Source organism: Cupressus sempervirens, chromosome 11 (genome assembly GCF_028749045.1).
Source record: "Cupressus sempervirens isolate cs-2001-9-10 chromosome 11, ASM2874904v1, whole genome shotgun sequence".
Lineage (NCBI taxonomy): Eukaryota > Viridiplantae > Streptophyta > Pinopsida > Cupressales > Cupressaceae > Cupressus > Cupressus sempervirens.
This window is the reverse complement of record NC_143128.1, coordinates 189,236,641-189,260,810: the sequence shown is the minus strand read 5'-3', so window position 1 is coordinate 189,260,810 and position 24,170 is coordinate 189,236,641. Positions and strand designations below refer to the sequence as shown.

The 24,170-nt window shown below is 31.5% G+C and overlaps 1 pseudogene; it reads left to right on the top strand.

Moving 5' to 3' along the window:
- The first annotated feature begins 834 nt into the window (after positions 1-834).
- On the top strand, positions 835-14,727 carry LOC149528828 (leucine-rich repeat receptor-like serine/threonine-protein kinase BAM1; annotated as a pseudogene).
- The last annotated feature ends 9,443 nt before the right edge of the window (positions 14,728-24,170 follow it).

Here is a 24,170-nt window from a genome sequence, read left to right as displayed (position 1 = left end):
CGCAAGATAGAAGGAAGTTTGTTCTCGTGTCTAGAGTTGCACATGTTTCCTCTTGTCATTCTGTAAGATTTTTTTTTTGTATTTTTCCTATGATGTAGTGATTACTCCAGGTATTGTTGTATACAACCATTAGAGTTGTAAGTTTAAATTTTAAAGTTTTAGGTTTTACCAGTTTGAAGATTTTAAGGTTTTCTAGTTGAAGTCAAATTCTCCTAGATTTTGTAATAGTTTTTTCTCATATTTGAATAGAAAGAAAGCAAGAAAGAATGCATACTAAATCTATTTTTCTTCATCTATTCTTCATTACATAATTTATTTCATTTGAAAAGTTCATTGTTGAAAGCTTCGCACTCTAGCTCTCTAGTTTTAATGGTGGAATATCCAATTTTTCATTCTACTCACTTGACCTAGTCTTAGATTGAGTTCCATCTCTACAATTATTTCCAAGCATCACTTTGTAGTGGCTGCCAAGCTCAATTGGCATTGCTTGTTTCCAAGCTCACTTGGCATATACTTGTGTCAAGTTTCCCTTATGTCGAGTTCACTTGGCTTCCTCTTGTGTCAAGCTTACTTAGCACCGTCCAGTCACTTGGAATTCATTGGTGTTGAGAAAAAATAGCACTCAACACCTTCATGTGTCGAGCAAATATTTAGGGTTTGTGATATAAATTTTCACATGGTATCAAATCTTTGAGGCCCAACATCCACAGTGAGTTAGGGCATTTGTTTTCTAGGATATTTGACATGGTAGGAGATACAACAAAGATATGGCAGCAACCACTGTCCTCTAATGGACAAAATTATGATACATGGGCAAACAAGATGAAAACCATAATGGCTGGAAATAATTTATGGGATTTTATGATAAATGGGTTCAATGATGTGACAGACTCAACTCAGTATGTTGATCTCAAAAATTCACAAAAGAATTAGTTGAAAGAGTTAAGGAGAAACGATGCTAAGGCATTAAGTCTAATTGAGGCAGTGATAACAGAGACACTTTTCCCCAAAATTGTAGTAGCAAATTATGCAATGGAAGCATGGGATATCCTTGAGATGAACTTCAAGGGGATTGATAAGGTCAGAGTAGTGAAGCTACAAATGGTCAGAAGAGAGTTGGAGAATGTTTAGATGAGGGACAATGAACCTATTATAGAGTTTAGCTCACAAATCTCCACCTTGACAAACCAGCTCAAATCAAATGGAGAAGAATATGATGAGTAGACAATTATGGAAAAGATATTGAGGAGTTTACCTTAGAAATATGACAACCTTATGATAACCATAGAGGAAGCAAAGGAGCTCACCACATTGACCATGGATGAGTTGATGGGGAACTCTTCAAACCCATGAGCATAGAATAAATAGATCAATAACTATTTCTCAAGAGCAATCTTTTCAGGCCCAAGAGAAATCAAGAGGCAAGGGGAGAGGTAGAAATAGCTTTGGTAGAGGCTCAAGAAGCAATGGTCATGTAAGGAATGGTTAAAGGAATTCTACTGCAAAAAGCTTAGGAAGAGCAAGCAACCAAGAGGGAGAAAACAACTCTCAAAACAACTCTAGAGGTTGTAAGAAAAATTAAAACTCTAGTAAGGGTAATGTTAAATGCCACTATTATCATAAGTATCGGCATTATGCAAGTGAATGATGGAAGAAATAGGGTGATCAGTCAAAGAAAAATGCTAATTTGGCTGATGTGAATATGGAAAGTGTAAATAATCTCACTACCTTCATCATGTGTAATATTGGTGAAGAAGGAAGCCCTAAGGTATGGTACCTGGATAGTGGTTGTAGCAACAACATGAATGGTAATGAAAGTTTATTTTATTTCATTAATAAGACTTTTAAGTCTAAAATTAAGATGGGAAATAATGGAAACATTCCCATAGTGGACAAAGGATCTTTTATGGTCTGCACCAAGCAAGGTGAGAAGAAGGAGATAAAAAACTTGTACTTGTACTTTTCTCCCAATATAAAGCACAACTTAATGAGTGTTGGAAAACTCATTCAAAATGGACACAAACTGCTAATGGAAAATGACAAGTGTGTCATTCATGAGAAGGATGGGAGTAAAAGATTAATTGCAATAGTCCAAATGACAAAGAACCAAATGTTCCCATTGAGGATAGAGACATGTTTCTCTTATCAAGTCACTGTTGCATCTGCCAAGGATGCATGTACAATAGTATATCAACAATCAACTCTTAGGAGTGTGATTGTAGACCCCTCCAAGATTTGGTATCTTAGGTATGGACATCTTGGCTTTGCTGCTTCAATTTTTTTGTGAAAGAAAAGAATGGTAAATGGTTTGCCAAGCATTGTAGATTCATATTTCAAGTGTAAGGCTTGCCTATTGGGTAAACAACATAGACTTCCCTTTAATTCTGGAAATTCTAGAAGGGCTAGAGCACCATTAGAATTGGTGCATTTTGATTTGGTAGGCCCCATACAAACTAATTCTATTTGGGGGAGTACTTATTTTATGACATTCAAAGATGATTTTATTCATAGTACATGGGTGCATTTTTTCAAGAATAAATCTGAAGCATTTGATAAATTTGTTGAATTTAAAGCCCTAGCTAAAAAATAATGTGGACATTATATAAAAGTCCTTAGATCAGATAGAGGAGGAGATTATACCTCAAATATGTTTGTAAATTTTTGCAAGAAGAATGGCATCAAGAAAGAGTTGTCAACCAGTTATACTTTGCAGCAAAATGGAGTGGCTAAGAGGAAAAATAGGACCATTTTTGAAATGGAAAGAGGCATGATGAAATCAAAAGGACTTAGGATTGAATATTGGGGAGAAGTTTTAGCAACAATAGTATATTTGATTAATAGGTGTCTTACAAAAATCTATTCATGACAAGATACCTCTTGCGGCTTGGTCAAGGAATAGATGGACAGTTGGGCACTTGAGAGTGTTCAAATGTGTAGCATATGCACATGTGTCTAAAGAACAAAGGAAAAAGTTGGATTACAAAGGTGTGAAATGAATCTTCATAGGGTACAACTCATAATCAAAGGCTTATCGATTGTATGATCCGATTAAAAAGAAGAGCATCATTTCAAGAGATGTGGAGTTCCTTGAAAATCAATTGTGGGATGGCTTGGTAGATGAATCCTCAAGAACTTCAACTAAAGAATCCCATTGTCAAGCAAGAAAGAGGATCCTAAGGTATGTGAATGGTACCAAGGGATTTGGAATTTTGTATATTGTAGAAGATGATTTCAAGTTGGTGGGTTATATAGATAGTGGTTGGGTTGGAAGTTTAAATGATAAGAAGAGCACTTCTGGATACATGTTTCACATGGGATCAGGTACAATTTCATGGGCATCCAAGAAGTAACCTATTGCTGCTTAGTCTATAGTAGGGTTGACTACAAAGTAGTAAATGCAGCAGCATGTCAAGTTATTTGGTTAAGGAGGATCTTGACAAATTTGAGTGAAAGGAAAGGGGATGGAACCACAATTTATTAGGACAACATATCCTCAATTGCATTGTCTAAGAATCCTATCTTCCATGGGAAAAGTAAACACATAGAGATAAGACATGACTTCATCAGAGAGTTGGTGGAGAATAAGGATATCAAAATGGAATTTTGTAACTCTAAGTAGTAGCTAGTAGACATTTTTACTAAGCCTTTAGGAATTGGATGTTTTGTACACCTAAGAGAGTGTCTTGGTGTAGTTGATTTGGATAAGAAGTGATCCTTTTTTTTTGCCTTGGGACAAAGGGGGATTGTTAAAATATTAAATGCTATAGGTTAGTTTCCCCTATAGCCAAATACCCACCTACCACTTGATGACTACAGAATAGTCAGAAACAATGAATGTGGGTAGGTGAGTTTTCAAATTTTGATGAATTAGTCTCATTCAATGAGTTGAAGAGTTCAGCAAATCAGAGAGTTGTAGAGAAGAGCAGAGAAGGAAGAAGAAGGAAATTGATCAACATATCTAGTCATCAGAGTTTAGAAGATAGAAGGAAGTTTGTTCTCATGTTTGTAGTTGCACGTGTTTCCTCTTGTCATTCTATAAGTTTTTTATTATTGGATTTTTCCTATGAAGGAGTGATTGCTCTAGGCATTGTTGTATGCAGCCATTAGAGCTATGAGTTTAAAGTTTAAAGTTTTAGGTTTTGCCAATTTGAAAATTTTAGGGTTTTTTGGTTGAAGCTGAATGCTCCCAAATCTTTTGATAGTGTTTTTTTATCATATTTGAATAGAAAGAAAGCAAGAAAGTAAGCATACTAAATCTATTGTTGCTTTTCTATTCTTTATTGCATAATTTATTGCATTTGAGAAGTTCATTGTTGAAAGCTTCACACTTTGACTATCTAGTTTTAATGGTGGAAATATCCAGTTTATCATTTTACTCACTCAACCTAGTCTTAAACTGGCTTCCATGTCTGCAATTATTGTCAAGCTCACTTGGCATCCTCTTTTGCTAAGCACCACTTTGTAGTGGATGCCAAGCTCACTCGACATTGCTTTTGCCTAGCTCACTCAACATATCCTTGAGCAAATTTGCCCCTATGCTGAGTTCACTTGGCTTCCTCTTGTGTTGTGCTTACTTGGCACCCTCCTATCACTCGACACCCTCCTATCACACGACATCCATTAGTGTCGAAAAAAACTAGCTCTCAACAAGTTCATGTGCCAAGCGAATAATTAGGGTTTGTGATTTAATTTTTTCACATCGAAACCCATTCAATCTTCAAAGTATTGCAATTTCACTACAGAAATGTGTCTCTGATATTGTCTGAAAACTCTTTATTCCACACCTACATTATTGCAGCTCTTTCACAATATCATTTATGTTGTTTTCTATATCTCCAAAAGGAGTGATTGAAGTTGATAATCAAATTCAAAAAGAAAAAAAAAATTCAACTATATTTACCAATAGTTAAAGAAAAGTTTAGATATAAATATGCAAAGATACTAATATACGTTGTAAGAATTTAATCAATTATTTTATGCTTTATTTATTTTTATGTAGTACAATTTTAGAATCTAAATTATAATCAATGGAAAAGAGGCAAGAATCATACTTCTGAAATATGAAAAGTGATATACTAGTAAATCATAAAGAAAATCTAAAATCAAAATCAATAAAATAAACAACTTAAATTACATGCGACATTGTTATCAAGATTGAACTATGTATTATTATGGGTTTAATTCATTGACCCATGTTTCATGATTAGAAGCCTATAGTAATCCCTCTCTAACATGACTAAATAGAGTACTAAGCACTCATTGCATAAACTCAGATCTTAGTACACTACTAGAGTAACTACTGAGTTTCCTTTGTAGGTACTACAAAAAATCAACAAATTTCACTCAAAATATTACACACTTAAATTTTGATAATAATATCATCATTTAATATGAAAAGATAAATTTCTCCTACTTAACTTAAAAATTCAATAGAATAAATGAATAAATAAAACAATAGTTCTAAATTAACAATTATTTTGTCACTTCCAAAAATGTTGACAGGTTAATCTTTTACCCAAAAATTTAAATATAGCTAATGTCCATACATGCATACCTTGCTTTTTAGAGTTCTCCTAAACAATTGACTATACTAATGTGAGTGGAAGTTGGATAATTTCTTTAATAAAGGGAAGCAAGTAAGATATGGGGCCATTTGTACAACCAATTTGACAAGTTGAAAGATTAGGGTATGTGCAGGATCATGGTGGGCCAAAAAGTGGCAATCTGAAAAATCTATGGTTCTGAAATATCTCAAACCATTTCAGCATTTATTCCAACTTTTTTCCCACCCACCCTAATACTAAATGAAAAAAATTAATTAATTTATAAGGTCTATTATATTTTTTGATACCAAGCCTACATGGTCAACTTTAAAAACATCCTAAAAATGTGATTTTGGCTTATTTTTGTGTGATTTGTACTTCAAACATGTAGCTGATGACTTTTTTTTCACAAAAATTTGATGAAATGAAAAGGGTTTCTTAAGAATGTTCTTATCTTTCCATAAATGTAAGGTTTGTTAAATTATGAGTTTAGTAAGCAATTATTACTTATGTTCTAATGGATTTATGTATAAAGTGTTGATTAACACACTACTTGAAAAAAATATATAACTTTTAAATGGTACAACATTTTTTAAATCTGAAAGATGTATCACATTCTATAAAAAATGAATTTTATAGAGTTTTCAATTAGCTAAGGTGGTCAAACATGAGAGTTTTTTTTATTCCAAAAATACGAATGTCAAAAATTAATTATTTATTATTTATTTAGAATAAAAATAACCAAAAATATGTGTCACATCTAGGCATGAGTCTACTACTTATATCTAGAATATTATTAAAAAATATTATTATTTGACTTTGATTAAGGTGGTTCGACATAAGTGTACTTCTTATTTTGTTCTAAAAATTTTGTAATATTGCATTAAAATTCAAAATTTTGACCAATTAATTTTTATTTTTGTGAGATAAGTCCTAGTAGTTTAGAAATTAGATTCAATTTTCTAGAGATTCTTTTGTCTTGATTTTTTGATATAAAGCTAATAACACATAGAAAATTTCACGTCAAGTTCACATAACCTTGATTTTTTAATTTTTTACTGCCACTTAATGGCATAGTTTGGTTGACCATGATCCTGCACATATCCATTGGGAAAAGGGCAATAGAAAGGAGCTAAAGCTAAAGATACCATCTAAACCTATTTATGAAGCTCCCATGGTAATGTCACCTAATTCTAGTTCTCATATTATTGCTTTCTTTGGTAGAAAATAGGTTATTCCTGATGTTATAGATCAAGGTGACAATACACAATCAGAGTCCTCTGGAAAAGAATTTTATGATGATCATTTGCCTACACTAGAACATTCCACTTGTGATCTACTAATAGCTATAAATTTGATTCTAGTTGAAGAAAGAAGCAATGAAGTTCATCCTGAAGAATGATTGTGTCAAGATGATGAGGAAATTCATGAACCCATTGGTAAGAATTCTATTCATGAAAAACAAATGTGATTGAAGAAAAGAGCCCTAAGATAAACTATCAGTCTAAAGAAGAATTAGTTTCATTAGTAGACAAAAATTTTTCTGATAGTGAGGAAGAAGAGATTGTCTATGGGTTCATGTCACCCCTCCAAATGGATGAACCCTCTTGAGATGACCCAGCTACGAAACTAAAACTTGAAGAAGGGTCATTGGCTTGTGATTCTCTTTCTATGAATTCAAATTGTGAAGGTAGTGATCATACACTAAAAGGGGGAAGGGATGAAATAGACTTCATTTTTCAAAGTAATAAGATGATTGATCATTAACTATTAGAATCCATGGTGATAGTTGTGTCTTCCTACACATGCTCATAAAGAAATTTCAACCAATTGTAGTAATGAGTTCATTTTCTTGAAAGAGGTGTATATCTTCGACACAACAGAAGACCATCAGAAGAATAACATGAAAATTTCAAATGAAAAGGCTGAAGTATATGATGAAGCATGGTTTTTTGGATCTGAGCCGACATTTATTCAAGTCATGCATACTACTTGGAGAGTTTGGGTTGCAATGTTTTTGCTGCTTTACAAGTAGGGATCCTACTTAGACACCAAAATCAATGTGGAGAAAGGGATCCTAGTTCAGTCAAACAGTAAGTGGATTCACCTGATTATATGATGAAACATGGTTTTTTTGGATCTGAGTGGACATCTATTCAAGTCTTGCATACTACTTGGAGAGGGATCCTACTAACATACCAAAATCAATGTGGAGAAAAGGATCCTAGTTCAGTCAAATAGTAAGTGGATTCACCAGAGTATATTTTTTTTGTTGATTTTATAAGGTGAGAGTCATCTCACCTTTATAAATATGTTAGGTTAAGTGTTTTTTTACTATAGTTGTTTTTCCTTTCTTTGTTTATTTTTGTGTGTCTTCTTTTCTTTTGTGTTGCTTGCCCTATTTTCCCACCACCCAAATGCATAGCATCTCCATGTGTTATTTAAGACTCTACAACCCAATGGACTAGGAACTAATCTTTTCTATTTGATATTTTTTGTAATAAAGGAAATAGGTAGCATGTTTTTATGTTTCTTTTTTCCAAGCTTTTTGTGAAACCATAGATTGCTAGGTTCTTACTTAGGCACTAACATGCCTAGTTCCCCAGTTAGAGCTAACTATTTTCATGCTTCTAATCTTTGATATTTTTTTAAAACTCCTACAATTAGTGTTAAGTCAATTTTTCATGTCTATGTGTGGTATAGGTTTCCATTAGGGTTTTTGCTCTCATCTTCCTCTCTAAGTTTCCTAACTGGGAATACAAGAACAATGTAATTGATTGAATCAAGCCAGCTGACTAGGATTTGGGAGGGTAAGTTTTTGCATACCCGAGATGAGAGAGATAATCAATTCTATTCATAAGAAACCATAACTCTATGATCAAAGTGATCCATTGAAGGCATGATACATCTGAATGAGGATATCACATTCCATTCATAATAGATGTTGATAAAAAGCCTTTGGATCAAAGCTCAAGACTAAGGTGTAGATCACAAGAACAATGTGAAAACTAGAGAAGTGGAATTGAATAAAGGAATTGAGTAGATAAATCCTTAGAAAGGATGAAATAATTTGGTGTCACTTTCTTTGAAATCTAATCAATGGGTGATATTTAATCCACATGTCTACTCTACAAAGTTGACAAGTTAGAAGGCTCAGAGATTAAATGCAAATCATCAGATGAAGACTAGATTGACACATGGAATTTTAAGATGGACTTATAATGGTCCTTAAGAGATGTATCTTCCAAAATTTCACATCATAAAGATCAAAACTAGTGGCATGGTTGTAGTTAGTTAAATGAAACCAAGAGAAAAATCTACAGACCACATGTTTGCATGTTGTTAACACTAACTCAAATTCAAGATCATGATGTTTCAAGAAAGGTCTAATCAAATGAGTACACTAGTTGAAAGGATGCATTATCTCATTGTTTTGATAAAATGCTAGAACAATTAAACCATTTCAATCCATGAGGATGTGATAATGGGCCCAATAGTCAATATTTAAAATTTTGCATAGTCACATGTAGTTAGGGTTAATCATAAGCTAATGGTGCAAAATCGTGAAAAACTTATAACAATTAGGTCATGACCATCGGATGGATACAAAATCAATAGTGAGCATTTAACTATGGAATTATAAGTGCAATAAGAGGAGATATCATTCAATTGTTGGATGAAAATCAGATCAACTTCTCTTTCTTTCTCACTTTTTAAAGATATACATGAAATAATCTAAGTGAGAAAGTGATGATTGGACACATGAAATAGGTGGGCCGACATTGCAAAGTGAACAAGAGAGTTAGGACCTTGTGATCTCCACCATTATATTTAAAGGATCAATGCCCACCACATTATCACAAGGGTTGATGATGAATCATGAGTGAATGTAGACATAGAGAGAAAAGTAGTTGATCACATCTTCACAAAGGGTTGAACATGACCTATGGTTGGGGTTGTGACACAGTGAGAAGATAAAGTTAGATAGTCACATGCAGGTTATGTTAATCATGGGTTAAGGTTGTAACACAATGAAAATCATGTGAATCACATTATTGTAGGGTCAAAGATGAGTTAAGATTTGTAAGTTGTGAACTTACAAAAGTAGTCAAGGTTAACTTGGAAGCCAGTCATCACATGATCATGTTAGATGAAAATGTCAAAGGAATGATAGTGGTGAAGAGGATACATGAAAAAGAAAATAAGAATTCAACACATGGAAAAGGTGGGACCTCAGTTTAGTCATGCACACTAATTAACAAAAATAATAAGGATCATTGATCTAAAGACATATCTATGATTGTCACTTTGTTGTTATGGAAAGAATAGGATGTTCTAATCTATGCGACATAATGAAAAAACAACATGTGTCCTGATGGACCCATCATATTCCACAAGATATAGTTATAAGCTAGCAAAAAGGTGCCATGAATAAGTGAATGCCAATGCCAAATTCTCTAATCAATGAAATAGTGCCACCTATCTTCAATGATGTGCATAGCTAGAAAGTGGACATAGATCACAAAACAAATAGAGTGTCAAGATCTTTTATCACCATCCTCAAATTAAGCAGATCAATACTTTTCATTATGTCATATTCAAAAGATTCAAAACACATAACCAAAGTGACATAACAATGATTCAACAAATGTATGAAAGTTGATCCATAAATGAAGTTGTAATAGAAAATTGCTATGTTTTAATCATGATCTTTGGCTTAAGATTGACAATCATAATTCAAACCTATTGTAACTATTGATATACAAATTATATGGATTTGGCACCAAGTTTATTACTATAGATTAGAGAAAAATATGAATAATTTTGAGAGATTCTAATCATTTCTACTTTATTTCTCTAATGTATTGAATTGTAACCAATGACTATTGGATTTTTGAGTGATTAAATGCTCTATTAATGTAACTAATGAATTTATAATTGGCAAAGAATGCTAAAAGGGGACCTATATATGAATTTTCTAAGTTCATAGAAAGGGTCTACAATTTTATGAAACTTCTACCCATGTATTTCAAGATACTAAGTGAGAATCAAGAGGTTCTATGAAATGGAGGATTTGATTGATATCTACAACTAGGTCTTGTGTTGTCTTAATTCCATTTGACATCAACATTTCTAATGTTTTGTTTATTGTCTCCTTCAGTCAAGCTAACCTTGCATCTTAGAATAGTTTCTATGACATTGTAGGATAGATGTATTTAAAGTTGGTGATATCTTACTAGATCCCATTTTAGTGGAGAGTGATCGATCAAGGTGGATTCCATTTCATCTTTCATGTACATCTCTTCTCTTTCCCTAAACTACATTACATTAGGTCTAATCTACACGTAGAAGTACAAGTATATGTTACAATAACTTTAAGGTAGCTTTTGATGTTCATTCCACTGGGTTTTATAGGTTGCTAAAATATATTTATACCTTGGGTGTTTGTAGTTATGAGTATCCTAGTTTATCCTCTTCTACTCTCAAGTTAAGAGAATATAGTCTCCATCCTAATGATCTATTAAAAACATAATTCATAGAATATATTGCATATAAGAGAGCTTTACCTAATAATTAAAAGGGAAGTGATATAAAACATACACTGACCCATTTTTTGGTAACATCCTTTTTTTTCCTCACATTCTGGGCATCTAAAGTCAAGGTAAAGCCATGGTAGCAAGAGGGACAAACTATTAACCAACATATTCATATCTTAAGATTTTTAGTGTGATAAACCTTAATTAATTTAGTTGCATAAAATAAATGGCATGAACAAAAGTGAAACCAACAGTTAACATGGAAACCCAATTTGGGAAAAATCACCAATTCCAACTAGTTACTCTTTTTCACTCCTTTGAAGCAAGCCCTGTTAGGAGCCAACCCTATTAAAGGTTACAAAACATACTATTAGTTTTGATCCTATTAAAAAATTTAATCAAACTATTAGGGCTAGCCTTGTTAGAGGTCTTTAGACATTTCAATCTAGAAATGTCACCTTGTTAGAGGATTTGTAAATAGCTATTAGGATAACTCTATTAAGAGATTTGATTTACTACTACAATGAATAAAGAGTAACAATGACTTGACCTCATTTATGATGCAACTATCTTTTCTGATTTAAGATCTCAATTCTAGCTTGAATACTTTATCCTTCTTGATTATATAAATATTTCCCCAATAAGGATATTTTTCTTAACTATCCATTTCACTTCCTCTAAGCATCTTCGTATCTTTACACACTTATTCAAATTCAATCCCACAACTTGAAATTATAATTATATCATATAAATTATCAAGTTGGCTTGAATAAAACTTCAAAAGATTAATATTAATCTACTTAGTCATGTAGAACCATGAAAGAAATCCATCAAACTCAATATGCAAAAACAAGAAAATACTTTGTTAGCTGACCCTACATAGTAGACACTAACCAAAATAGATTTTCTGGTGTTAACCAAGTGAGAATTTTTAAACATATTTTGGTAATTGAGTGAGATTATTTAACACTACTTCCATGCCAACTTTACTTTGACTTCGAGTGTACTTAGTAGACACTAAATTCTATGAATTATCTTTGGTAACCAAGTGAGATTAGTTAACTTTCATTATTTTCCATGTTTCCTTTATCTCCTAAATGAACTTAGTAGACATTGTCTTTAGAATATGGAAAACACTAGAATTCTTAATAGACAAAGCAAATAATCTTCATCATCTAAGTGAGCTTGGCAGACACTAACTGGTGAAAATATGACATTTTTTATAACATCAAAGACAATATACAATTAATCAATTATTTTCAATAGAAGGTTCCTAACAAGTTTAAAATTGCATGTCATGTTGACTTAACTCTAATATTCTAATTTTTCATTGCCACTTAAGGGTATAGTTTGGTTGACCATGATCCTACACATACCAAATAATTAATGTCACATTTGAAAGACATGGGAATGTAAGCGATGGTAAGTTCTTTAAAATGGATTTTTCCTCTAACAAAATTACTAGTTTAATACCTCTAGATCTCTATATTGGTAGGAAGTTGCAAACACTCATACTACCTGATAACTTCTTCTTGGGCATTGGGTTCCTCTGGATCTAAGTATTGGTAGGAAGTTGCAAACACTCATACAACTTGATAACCTCTTCTTGCACCCTGTTCTTAAGGCATTGGGATGTTGTATGTATCTTACTGTACTATGAATGGGTTATATTTTTCTTAATGGATCCATTCCTAAAGGCCTTCTGAGCCTCCCAAGCTATAATCTAATTGACCTTAAAGATTTCTATCTGAGTGGCAACATTTTAGAGAAAACTAAAATCATAATGGACATAGGTTATTTAGTCTTATCCAACAACAAGATTTTAGGCCCTCTTCCTACCAAAATAGGAAATTTCTTAGGCATCCAAACCCTCCTATTGAATGGAAAATGAGTTGACCAATAGAATTTCTCTGCAAAATGGAAGATTGAAATATCTGGCTAAGATGGATTTCAATAGTAATAGATTTTCAAGAGCAATTCCCCTAAATATTAGATGATGTAAGCTTTTAACCTTCGTAGATTTGGGTAGAAATGAGTAGATGGGATAAATCTCCTTAAAGATCACCAAGCTATAGATTCCCAATTATCTTGACAACTCCAGAAATCATCTAGTTGGAATTATTCTAGGAAATTGAAAACTTTCTAAGATTAACATTAATGAATTTCTCCTACAACAATCTTTCTAGTCTAGTTCCAAGTATGTGATAGTTTGGTTATTTCAATGCAATTTTCTTTGTTGGCAACACTAATCTTTGTGGACCATATTTAAATGCATGTCATGACACATAATATCAAACACTAAACCATGTGAAAGGTCTATTATCCTAAACTTTTAAGGTGCTCTTACTCATATGTCTTCTTTTTTGTTTCATGTAATTTTCAATTTCCTCCATCATGATATAAAGGGCTCTGAAGAAGGACAACAGTTCAAGGCAAAGGAAGATGGCTGCATTCTAGAGGCTTAATTTTTTTTGTGAATATGTTCTAGAATGCCTAAAGGAAGAAAATATTATAGCCAAAGATGGAGCTAGAAAGCATACAAGTCCTCATGCCCAATGGATAGGAAGTACTAGTAAAAAGGATTCTTGGAAATTGGAGAGGAATACTCTCACACAACCATGGCTTCAAAGAAGAGATTGATACATTGGAAAAAATCTATCATCAAAATATAGTGAGACTTCTTGGCTACTTCTCCAACCAAGAAACCAATCTTCTTTTATATGAATAAATCCCAAGTGGGAGTCTTGGGGAGCTCGTGTATGGTAAAAAAGGTGGTCATTTGCATTAGGATACAAGCTACAAGATTGCACTTGAGGCTTCCAAGGGGTTATGCTACTTCACCATGATTTCTCTCTAGTTAAATTGTTCATAGAGATGTCACGTTCAACAACATACTTCTAGATTTTAATTTCAAAACTCATGTCCCTAATTTTGGACTCGCCAAATTCTTGCAAGACTCTAGAGAATTTGAATACATGTCTATAATAGGAGGCTCCTATGGCTACAATTCACTAGGTAACTTTTTTATAGTGTTTCACATGGCACTTCCTTGCATGTTATTTTCAAATATGCTTCTCTTTCTTTCATTATCTGTAATACTCACAGGATTTATGAACTAGGATTTGATGCACAACACTTTTAACTATTGGGTTCATGAATTATTCATGTATAATAATGTTAATATATCAAATCTTAGTTAGTTATGTACAATTTTCCTTTTCTAAGAGTTAGTATATTATTTTTGATTCATGCATTGCATGTTTTATCCCAAATATGAATACACATTGAAAGAAGATGAGAAGAGTGACATGTATACAACTTTGGTGGGGTTTTCTTAGAGCTAGTTAGAACAAGAAGGAATCTTGGTGAATTTTGTGATGGAGTATACATTTTTCAATAGGTGATAAGGATGACAAATTTTACAACTAAAGGAGTTCCCAAGATCTTGGATGCGAGGCTCTCTAGTGTTCCATTGCATGAGGTGATCCATGTGTTTTACATGAAAATGATTTTTGTTGAGGAGTGTGGAGAGACCAACAATGAGGAAATATGTGAAAATTATCTTTGAGCCTCTAAAGATAAAGCCCACCAATGCCAATGCCAATGAAGTTGTGAAGGGAACTTCAACAATTGAACACATCAATTAGTCCAAGGATTCCATAGCATATAAAACTTTTAATCTTTCCCTAAATCAAGTCTCTTCCCCACCTACAAATCAACCCCTTCCTAATCTTCTTAACATATAACATAACCATAACCTAATCATACCAATATTAAACTTGTGGAAGGAAAGGAAAGAAAAGCTCCTTTTTGTACAAATGGATAATGTGGATTTTGAATTTTCTAGTTGGCACTATTTTAGTGTTGAGGCAAGGGAGGATTCCTAGGTGGTAGAGGGAATGACATCTTTTCTTTGACCAAATAGAACTAATTCAAGAAGGTTTGGTGTTATTGAGAATTTTTTCACACAAAATAGTAAAACACTACCTTTATTATCCTAGAAAGGATTTTTTACTTTGGCCTCTTTTGGAACACATTGACTTTGTCAACTTCTACCATGAGTGGGCATTGATCTCTCATCTCACTCGTGGGAAGGGTAGGGAGAAAGAGAACACTATCTTGCCATTCTATCTATATATTAAAAAAAGATTTAAAAAAATTATTGTTCATCCCAACAAATAGGATACCCCCTTCATCAATTAGAATCATAATAATATTCTCAAAACCCATTAAAATATGAAAATCACCCTTCCATTTGTAACTCTATCCTGATATAGCATTCATTCTATTTAGTTCATAATAGCATTATGCCAAAGAGAAAGAAAAATTATCTGGAACAAACCCAATTTCACAATTTTCCATCAAAAATATTTCATCATACTTATTCTAGTGCACATAAAAAAAATTCTACTCTTTTGAAGGTGAAACCCAACATTCCTTGAGTCTTTTGACTCTTCATATTCTAGATAATGTTATTGTATATGTCTATAAAATAATGTTGATTATTGCATTGTATGGTGTGGAGAGTTTTATCCTTGAATCAATGAACAATAAAATTATTGCTTCGGTTGAAGAGTGCATCATATATTTTTGTCATTTTGAATCTCTATGTTTATTTATTGTTTGATGTTTTAACAATTTCTATTTGAGCATGTTGTGTTTGGTGGTGTTTAGTAGTAGAGATTCAAGTTTGAGTGGAAGCAATGACATTTAAAGAAGGAAAGATAAAAATAAATAAATTAATGGTCATTATAACTATGAGTTGTAGAAGATGAAAATAAAGGACTATTTGTATGTAGAAAATTTATGGTGATGATTGTATGGTAAAGAAAAGAAGCAACAACAATGTTGGATGAGGATTGGAATGTTTTAGACTGAAAAGAATTGAGAGTGATTTGGTTGCACTTATCTCTAACCTTACCATTCAATATATCCAATGTAAAAACTATTACTGATTTGATGGGTACATTAAATAAGTTGTATTGAAATATTTCAATCTCAAATAGGCCTAGTGTACACTAGTGAGCTAGATGTAAAAATGAAAAGGATTTAGATAATAAAGAAGGCTTGAAGCATGCATTGATTATTGAGGGGTAGACTATGAACATTGTCTCTCAAGATGTCGAGTTTTCCTCTAAAGATGAGGAGGATTCAAAATCTAGCAAATGGAGATGAACCTAAGGAAGAGGCTGATAACTTGATAAAGGCTAGAAATAGTGTGAACTCAACATTGAAGAGACATAGTTATAACAGAAAAAAATTATCTTTATTTTTTCTTTTTTATTTATAAATCTAAGGATGTGCGTCACAAAGTGATATGAAAAATAATTTGATGGCTGAAATGAAGGTATTTGAAAAGAAAGGTATTTTTCGAAAGGGATTCTAAGAAGAAACATGTGTAAAAATAAATGCTTGACTGAACTCTAGAAGAAAATATTAGTGAAGATTTCATAATGGTGACTGTAATGAAATTTCATTGGAATCAACTTGGACATGAATTATATGCTAAGCATGGATATGGATATGCTAAGTGTAGGAAAAAATAAGATGGGGTTGACATGTGAGGTAGAAGAGAAACCTACTTTGATTACTATGCTAGAAGAAGAACAAAAAAAATAGAAGACTAAGGAAGCCTTAGAGGCAAGATACAGAGCAAGAGAGGAATCTATGAAGTTTTACAAAATTCAACTTTTTGATGCCATTATGGAGAAGAAGTCTCTATTACTGACTAAAAATGATAGAAATAAAGAGGAGTTGAAACTAATGTTTGACCTTGACAAGATAAATGAATATGAGAAAATAAATGATTTAATGATTGGTCCTAATACGAGAAATGTGTCAAGGTTTTTTACATCATGGAGTGTGCCAAATCTGAAGAAGACTGCAAAAAGGAATAATGTTTTTTATTTGGGGGTAACAAGAGACCATTTTCTATTTGAATATGAGAATAGTAATGCAGATGCAACAGTTACATGGCTGTCGAAATATAAAATGGAAGAGAATGTGTCAGATGATGTAGATGGAAAGAAATATTTCAAGGGTTTGGGATTTAATTTTGAAAGGAAAGATATTTATGATTTTTGTCAATTCTCACTTAAGTTGGAGAAGAACAATAAGAAATATTTGCAAATAGTTTTTAGCAATATGAAAATTATGTATTTTTATAAATTGAGGTTGTTTTGCAATTAAAATGAAAGAGAGTATTATTCTGGATAGTATCATGGTTGTGTTTCAAGCGGGATAATTTTGAAGGTGAAACTCAATATTCATTGAGTCTTTTGACTATTTATATATTAGATAATATTATTTTATATCTCTATTAAAGAATTTTGATTATTGCATTGTAACATGTGGAGAGTTTTATCTTTGAATAAATGATTAGTCAAATTATTTCTCTATTTGAAGAGTGAATAGTATATCTGTGTCATTCTTTAATCTTTATTTTAATTTGATGTTTGATGTTTTAAAAAATAATTTACAATTAACATGAAGCTATGAATATGATTTCTCTAAAATTAATCTAGGAAAAATAAAATAAGAATACCTATTAGAAGCTGGAAAGTGATGATCAAATTGTGTAGCAACACAAATTATTCTTTAGAGATTATTCTCACTTAAATAAGTTCACCCCTCTCAATCCTAAGAAGAAACAAAGAAAAATGCATAAAATAAGAGTCAGTTTTGGAAAGAATCTGCTCACATCCATTTAGAATAGATTCATTTCTTCAAGAAAATAGATCTACGAGAAAGGAAAGAGTCGAATGAATATTATGAATAAAATTTTGAAAATCATATCCTTTATGGTGTAGTCCCTTTCAAGTGTGAAGTTTTTTTTGTAGACGTCATGCCAAAAACATTTGTTTCTCGCTTTCCTCTTTTTTTCTTAACTTTTAATTAATATACCTAAAACAATTTTTATTATAGAAATTTAACATATTTTAAATATTAAATTATGTTTGTTAGATAGAATACTTATTTTGAATTTAAATCATGTCTTAAATTACTCCCTTATGTAGTAGTATGTCTAATATATTTCTAAATATTAGCCATAAATTCTTAGTTCTTTTAATTATGAATATTGAAATAAAAAATTGAGAATACACACAAGTGATGTAAATAGAAGAGAACTAGATTAAGAAAAAATATATTAATCTAGACATTTGTTGATATACTTCTTAGAGGAAGAATGAGTTTGAAATATAGATTAAAGAGCCCAATTTTTTGAGTAAAATCTCCCAAGGAATTTAATAATTAGTATGAGAATGAGAAGGTCCAAGGGCCATGAAGAAGTAATGGAAAATTAAACTAGCCTAATCCATTAATAAATAGATCTTAGATAAAGTGAAGAGAAGACGTGAAAATTGCTAATTATTAGTGACTAATTATCCAATCACTTATTTAGTCATTTATTTGTTAGTATATTTAGTCATTTCTATTTGATTGATCTTGTGATTTTAACTGGTGACTAAATTAGTCATTTATTTTGTCACCTATAGATATAAATTATAAAGAAATAGTTGAATGTGATCAATTTTAGTCACATGACTAAGATTTTTAGTGGTGTGAATAAACATTTTAGTTACATAGTCACATATTTGCTAATATATACTTAATGTTAACCATTGGTATTTAATAGCTCTTACTAATTGTCCTAGGGAGGTAGATAGATGGTAAACACAATAAAATTCCATAACCTATCCTGCTTTATTAAATTTGAACTCATGCATTCAAAAACTTATAGATGTCATGTTAAACTTGGGTGCTAACTGCTATTGATGATAAAACATAGAACCACATCTAGGTAAGTAGATAGAAATAGTAGTTGTTTCATTGTGTATACTTCTGTTCTAAATCCTAATTGTTCTAAATTAGACTGAAATCATGTATCTTTTCATTATACTTATAATTGTAGGTTAGAGATGCTTCAGATGGTAATGATAGAACAATTGCTGCTAGAAGTAAACCTTTGCTTCTAGAAATGTATCCTCACTAATTAATTAGAGTCATATATAGAGTGGGAATTCTTTTTTATTTGTAAAAAAAGCTAGGACTAGAATCACTATAGCTTTATATGTAATTTAAAATTCGTATGTTCATTTAATTGATTATGTTGGATTAAGCTAGTATGTTCATCCATAAATGAGGTGTGTTGAGTATGGTAACCCACTCATTTTACTAAAATGTTGTATTGATGTTCATTTCATACATATTGCCCATTTTATCCATAAGGAAATTATGTCTCTTCTCAATGATGTGGTACAAACTAAATAGAACTAGTACTAGTGCAACTGATTGTAATTCATTATGTTCTAAGTCCTAATGTTTAATTCCTTCATTATTGGGTGTAATGTAGAAATAACGGGAAGGAGAGAATGGATTCTACATGTTTATCTTCCTCTATCTGCCAGTGTTGTAGAATGGACAGATGTTGTTTCTTTTTCTTCTAACCAATAAATTTAGCTTTCTGAATGCTTGGCCAGGCCACTTGTTTAGCACATTTAAATATGTTATCCAACTAATGCATATGAGTGTGACTATGCATATTTGATTTTACTATATATGTGAAGATGTGTAGTGTTATTTCTATTTCCCTATTATAATTCATGATTAGACTGCTAGGAACATGGTTGCATGGAGTATGTTTCATGGCTATACCAAATCCATTCAATCCATCTTGTTATGGGAAGTTAGGCTTCCCGTGCCAAAGTTAGGGCATTCTTTGTGGTAGGAAGAACTCCAGGGAGTAAACACTACATGGTAGGTGAGGTAAATGTGTCTAGGCTACACTCTCATCTCTTATAGTAGATGGACAACAATGTCTAATTGCTTTGGATATAGGTTACACTAAAGGAAAAAAGGCAAGAATTGTGGAGTTTGGCCATTGGTTTTACGTTCATAGTTGAGATGAATATTTGATGTAATAATGTAAAGGGATGATTATGATAAACCTTTTGTACATGTGATCATTATATTTAACATGCAACAACTGATGGATGTTTGGATCAACATATTAATCTTATGTTGTAGTTATCTTTTCATAAAACATGGATATAATTTATTATGTATCAATATAATGGAAAAAGTGAATTTTTTTGTTAATCATTATGTATTACTTCTCATACTTATGATGGCCATACCATGGGTATGTGAAATGCATCAACACAATTAACATTGCATTGTAATTTTATTTGATGATCTAATTGTTACAAACTAGTTGATTTGTTTAAATTTGATTAATAAATAATAAATTATTTTATTAACTTTTCCAATGTTGTTCTCATTGGTTCTTTTTTCCATTCTCCTCTTATGTGTGATGTGATGATATTTCCTTAGAAAATTCATCTTAGATATGGTATGAAAGTCATGTTTAAGCCCTAGGCCCTTGGGCAACTATGATAACATAAGCCAATGTGTGTTAGGTGTTTGATTTATCACCATGGCCTCAAGAGATAACTATAGAGATGGGTCCAATAATGGTGCATAGACTGAGGAACCTAATGAGAGGTTACATCAAATATTTGCACTAATGACACAATTGGGGGCTTTGTCACAAAAAAAAGGCCAAAGGATGGATACTTTAGAGCATGAGGTTCAAGGTAGATATGCTAAGGAAGAGGTAAGGAAGCATAATGAAGATCAACACTTAAAAGCCTTCTAGAAGCAAGATGAGGAACAAAAGAAGAAGTTTTAGGATGAGACTCTTAGAAGATCTAAGGAAGAGAAAAAAGAAGAAGCTGACTATCAAAATTCTCTCAATAATACATACATTATTTAGATAGAAGCTAACATGAGAAAGGATCTCAAGAAGGTGATTCCACCCATGTTTCATGGTAGAGCTTCATGGGAAGATGCTGACACATGGATTACTAGTATGGAGAAGTTATTTTTAGGAAAGAATTATATGTTAGAATATCTGTAATAATGGTGGGGGGTTGGTGTAAATCATTTATCCAAGGTCTAGATGTGAAAATAAAATTTTTTAGTACTTAATAATTTCATATCCATATATCCATATCATGCATGCATCCAACAATTTCATAACTTAGTAGGCCACTATCATAGGGCATAATAAATTTGTAGAAATGTAAACATTAAACACCACAAAATCATTTAAACATTTTGATACAATGATTTAACATGAAAACCAAATTTGGCAAAAACCACTGGTAACATGCTACCAATTTCACTCTTTTGAAGTGAGCCTATTAGGAGCCAATCCTCTTAAAGTTACAATGTACGCTATTAAATGTGACCTATTTAGAGGATTTCAATGACCCTATTAGGAGTAGCCTTGTTAGGAGACTTTAGAACATTCCATTAGAATGTCACCTAGTTAAAGGATTCACAAATGACTTTTACGTCAACCTCAATCCAAAAGATTTATCACTACTGATACAATGTTTATAAAGTAGTAGTAGGACTTGATATGATAATAAAATACAACTCACTTGTAGATTATAGATCTCTAGCTCAATCCTCCATTCTTCTTAGCATTCATGCACTTCATCTCTAATAGCTTGTTCACCCTTCAAGCCTTCAACTCCTTAAACCTTCTTTCTCAATATGCCATTTTGATATTCATCCCTTAGGACAACATATGAAGTAACACCCTAGACTTCTTATCTTACTTAGGTTCTCCCATATGACAATAGTTTCTTTTGGGCTAGTATCCCTGTATATAGAGAATTATGATCTTTTGTAGCTAAATCACATTCATCCAGCTCAGGGTTAGGTCAAATTCATCAAATCCTCCCTCTTTCCATTAGGTTCCCTCTAGAAACTTCTCTTACAATCCTCCTTGGATTTACAAAAAATGGTTTACCTTGAATTTAATGCCTCCATATCATCATACTTATCTTCCACACACTTCATACAATTCAAGAAAACATCTTTGTTGGCTCAGATTTATTTAATATTTGATTTAACTTATTTTTCTATCACTTGACATATACATTGTTTACTTGGCAATAATAGTCTTTTGATGCTTGGCCAACACTGGATTTCTTGGCATCTACTAAGTCTTGCTCACTCGGTCACCATTTTTATTTTCATGATGTTTAACACTTGCTAAGTTTTAGTGATGCTCGAAACCTACTAACTTTTCTATAACTTGATTCCTACTAAACTATTCTTGGCCTAAACTAAATTTTCTCGACTTACATTGTTCACTTGGCCAGGCTTGGAATATACTTTTTATGAAAATACTTCTTGTTGGATTAGCTAAAGTAACCATTCTCTTTAGCCTTAAGTAGATCAATAATACACTATATCATAAATATCTTAATTGGTCTTAGTGCTCCTTTTATACACCATATAATTCAACCTTGCTCTAGGTACTCTCATTATCCTTTCTTTTTAAATCTTTTTCATCAATCAATCAAATGATGACATTCAAAACAAAAAGCAACTACCTCACCAAAAAAAGGAGGTTTGACATCATTGCTAAAATAATGATTGTTCCATGATAGGTTCCAAACTTGAAATAATCTCTTTTCAACAATCACACTCTTTGGTATTGATGGAAAACCAATAGAAACAATAATACCAAAAAAAACTTAATAAATTTGTTATTCTTCCTCTATCAGTATTTGTCTTTCCTCTTTATAGGGTAATGTAGAATTTTTCAATCTCCTTCAATGTATCTCTCCCTCTATCTTGTATCAACATATTTGAACCTTCCTAAGATATTTCAATGTATATCTCCCTTATATCTCACTCATCAATATTTCTCCCTCTTTGAAGATTGAGTCTCCCTTATATCTCACTTATCAGTATTTCTTCCTCTTTGACAAAAGTGCTAAAGACTTTTCATATCAACATGTAGATATTATCAATTTAGATTCTCCTTTTTTCACCTTGCTTGTGACTTTAAATCATTTTTTTTAGCTCCTTCATTGCTTTAGGTAGATCCTAAAGCAAGATCCACTACACCAAGTTGTAATATATGAAATTTAACTCAGTTAATGCAAGGTGCCAGTCTTGCTTCACATTTAGCTTGAGATAGGGGTATCACCTCTAGCTTACCTCTTAGATATTGATATGCATCCCTAGGTAAAGACTTTGTAAATATGTTAGTTATCTATTCCTTGGTATTCATGTCATCCACTCTCACTTATTTTTTCTGAACGAATCCTCTCAAATAATGTTATTTGATTGCTATGTGCTTTGTCTTTGTATGAATTAGATGGCTTTTAGAAATTTTCATAGCACTTATATTGTCATAGTGATTTCCTTTTTATAGTAATAAATTTACAATAGTTTTTTACTTGGTATAGATTCTCAGCATTACCACATGATAGCTTTACAATATTAAACAAGTGCCACATAGTGGCATGTATTTGTTGTACTTTGTAATAGCTTAATTAGATAGAGTAGTAAAATTAAAATTTTGATAAAACTATACATTATATAATTTTATTAATATTTAATTAATATTTTAAAAATGTTAAATAAAATCTAATTTTAAATTTAGAAAGATTAAAAATTTTTATATTTTATTTTCAATAGTTAAATATTTGAAAGAAAAATAAATTTATGAAAAAAATTATAAGTAAAAAATTTCTAATTAAATACAAATGTCATCGTACTATTATAACTAAACAAGTTATATGTTAAAGTATTAATATTTTATTTAAACTAAAAAATGTTATATAAAGTACTATTCATAAAACATAATCACAACATATTATATTATAATTATTTGTATTATATTATAAAATAAAAGATATTATTCAAATAATTATACATTATATTATTCATTTAATAATTCTACATATAATAATATTTTTAAAATTTCATATATTTATGAATATAACTTTAATAGGCCTCTTTCATACTATTAGGTAGTGCTTCCTCAAAATTCGCTCTCATAAGACCCCAAATTTATAAGTCAATCAAATTAAAATAAAATTTTAAATTTTAAAAATTAAAAATCTCACAAATAAACATTACAAAAATCAAAAGCTAAAATTAAAATGAATAATAATTTAGTGATATAGAAAAAATTAATAACTAGTTAAGTACAACTGATTCCAATACTATAGCCTATGGAAAATAAATAACTCATATCTTAGGAAGTTAGAGGCATCCT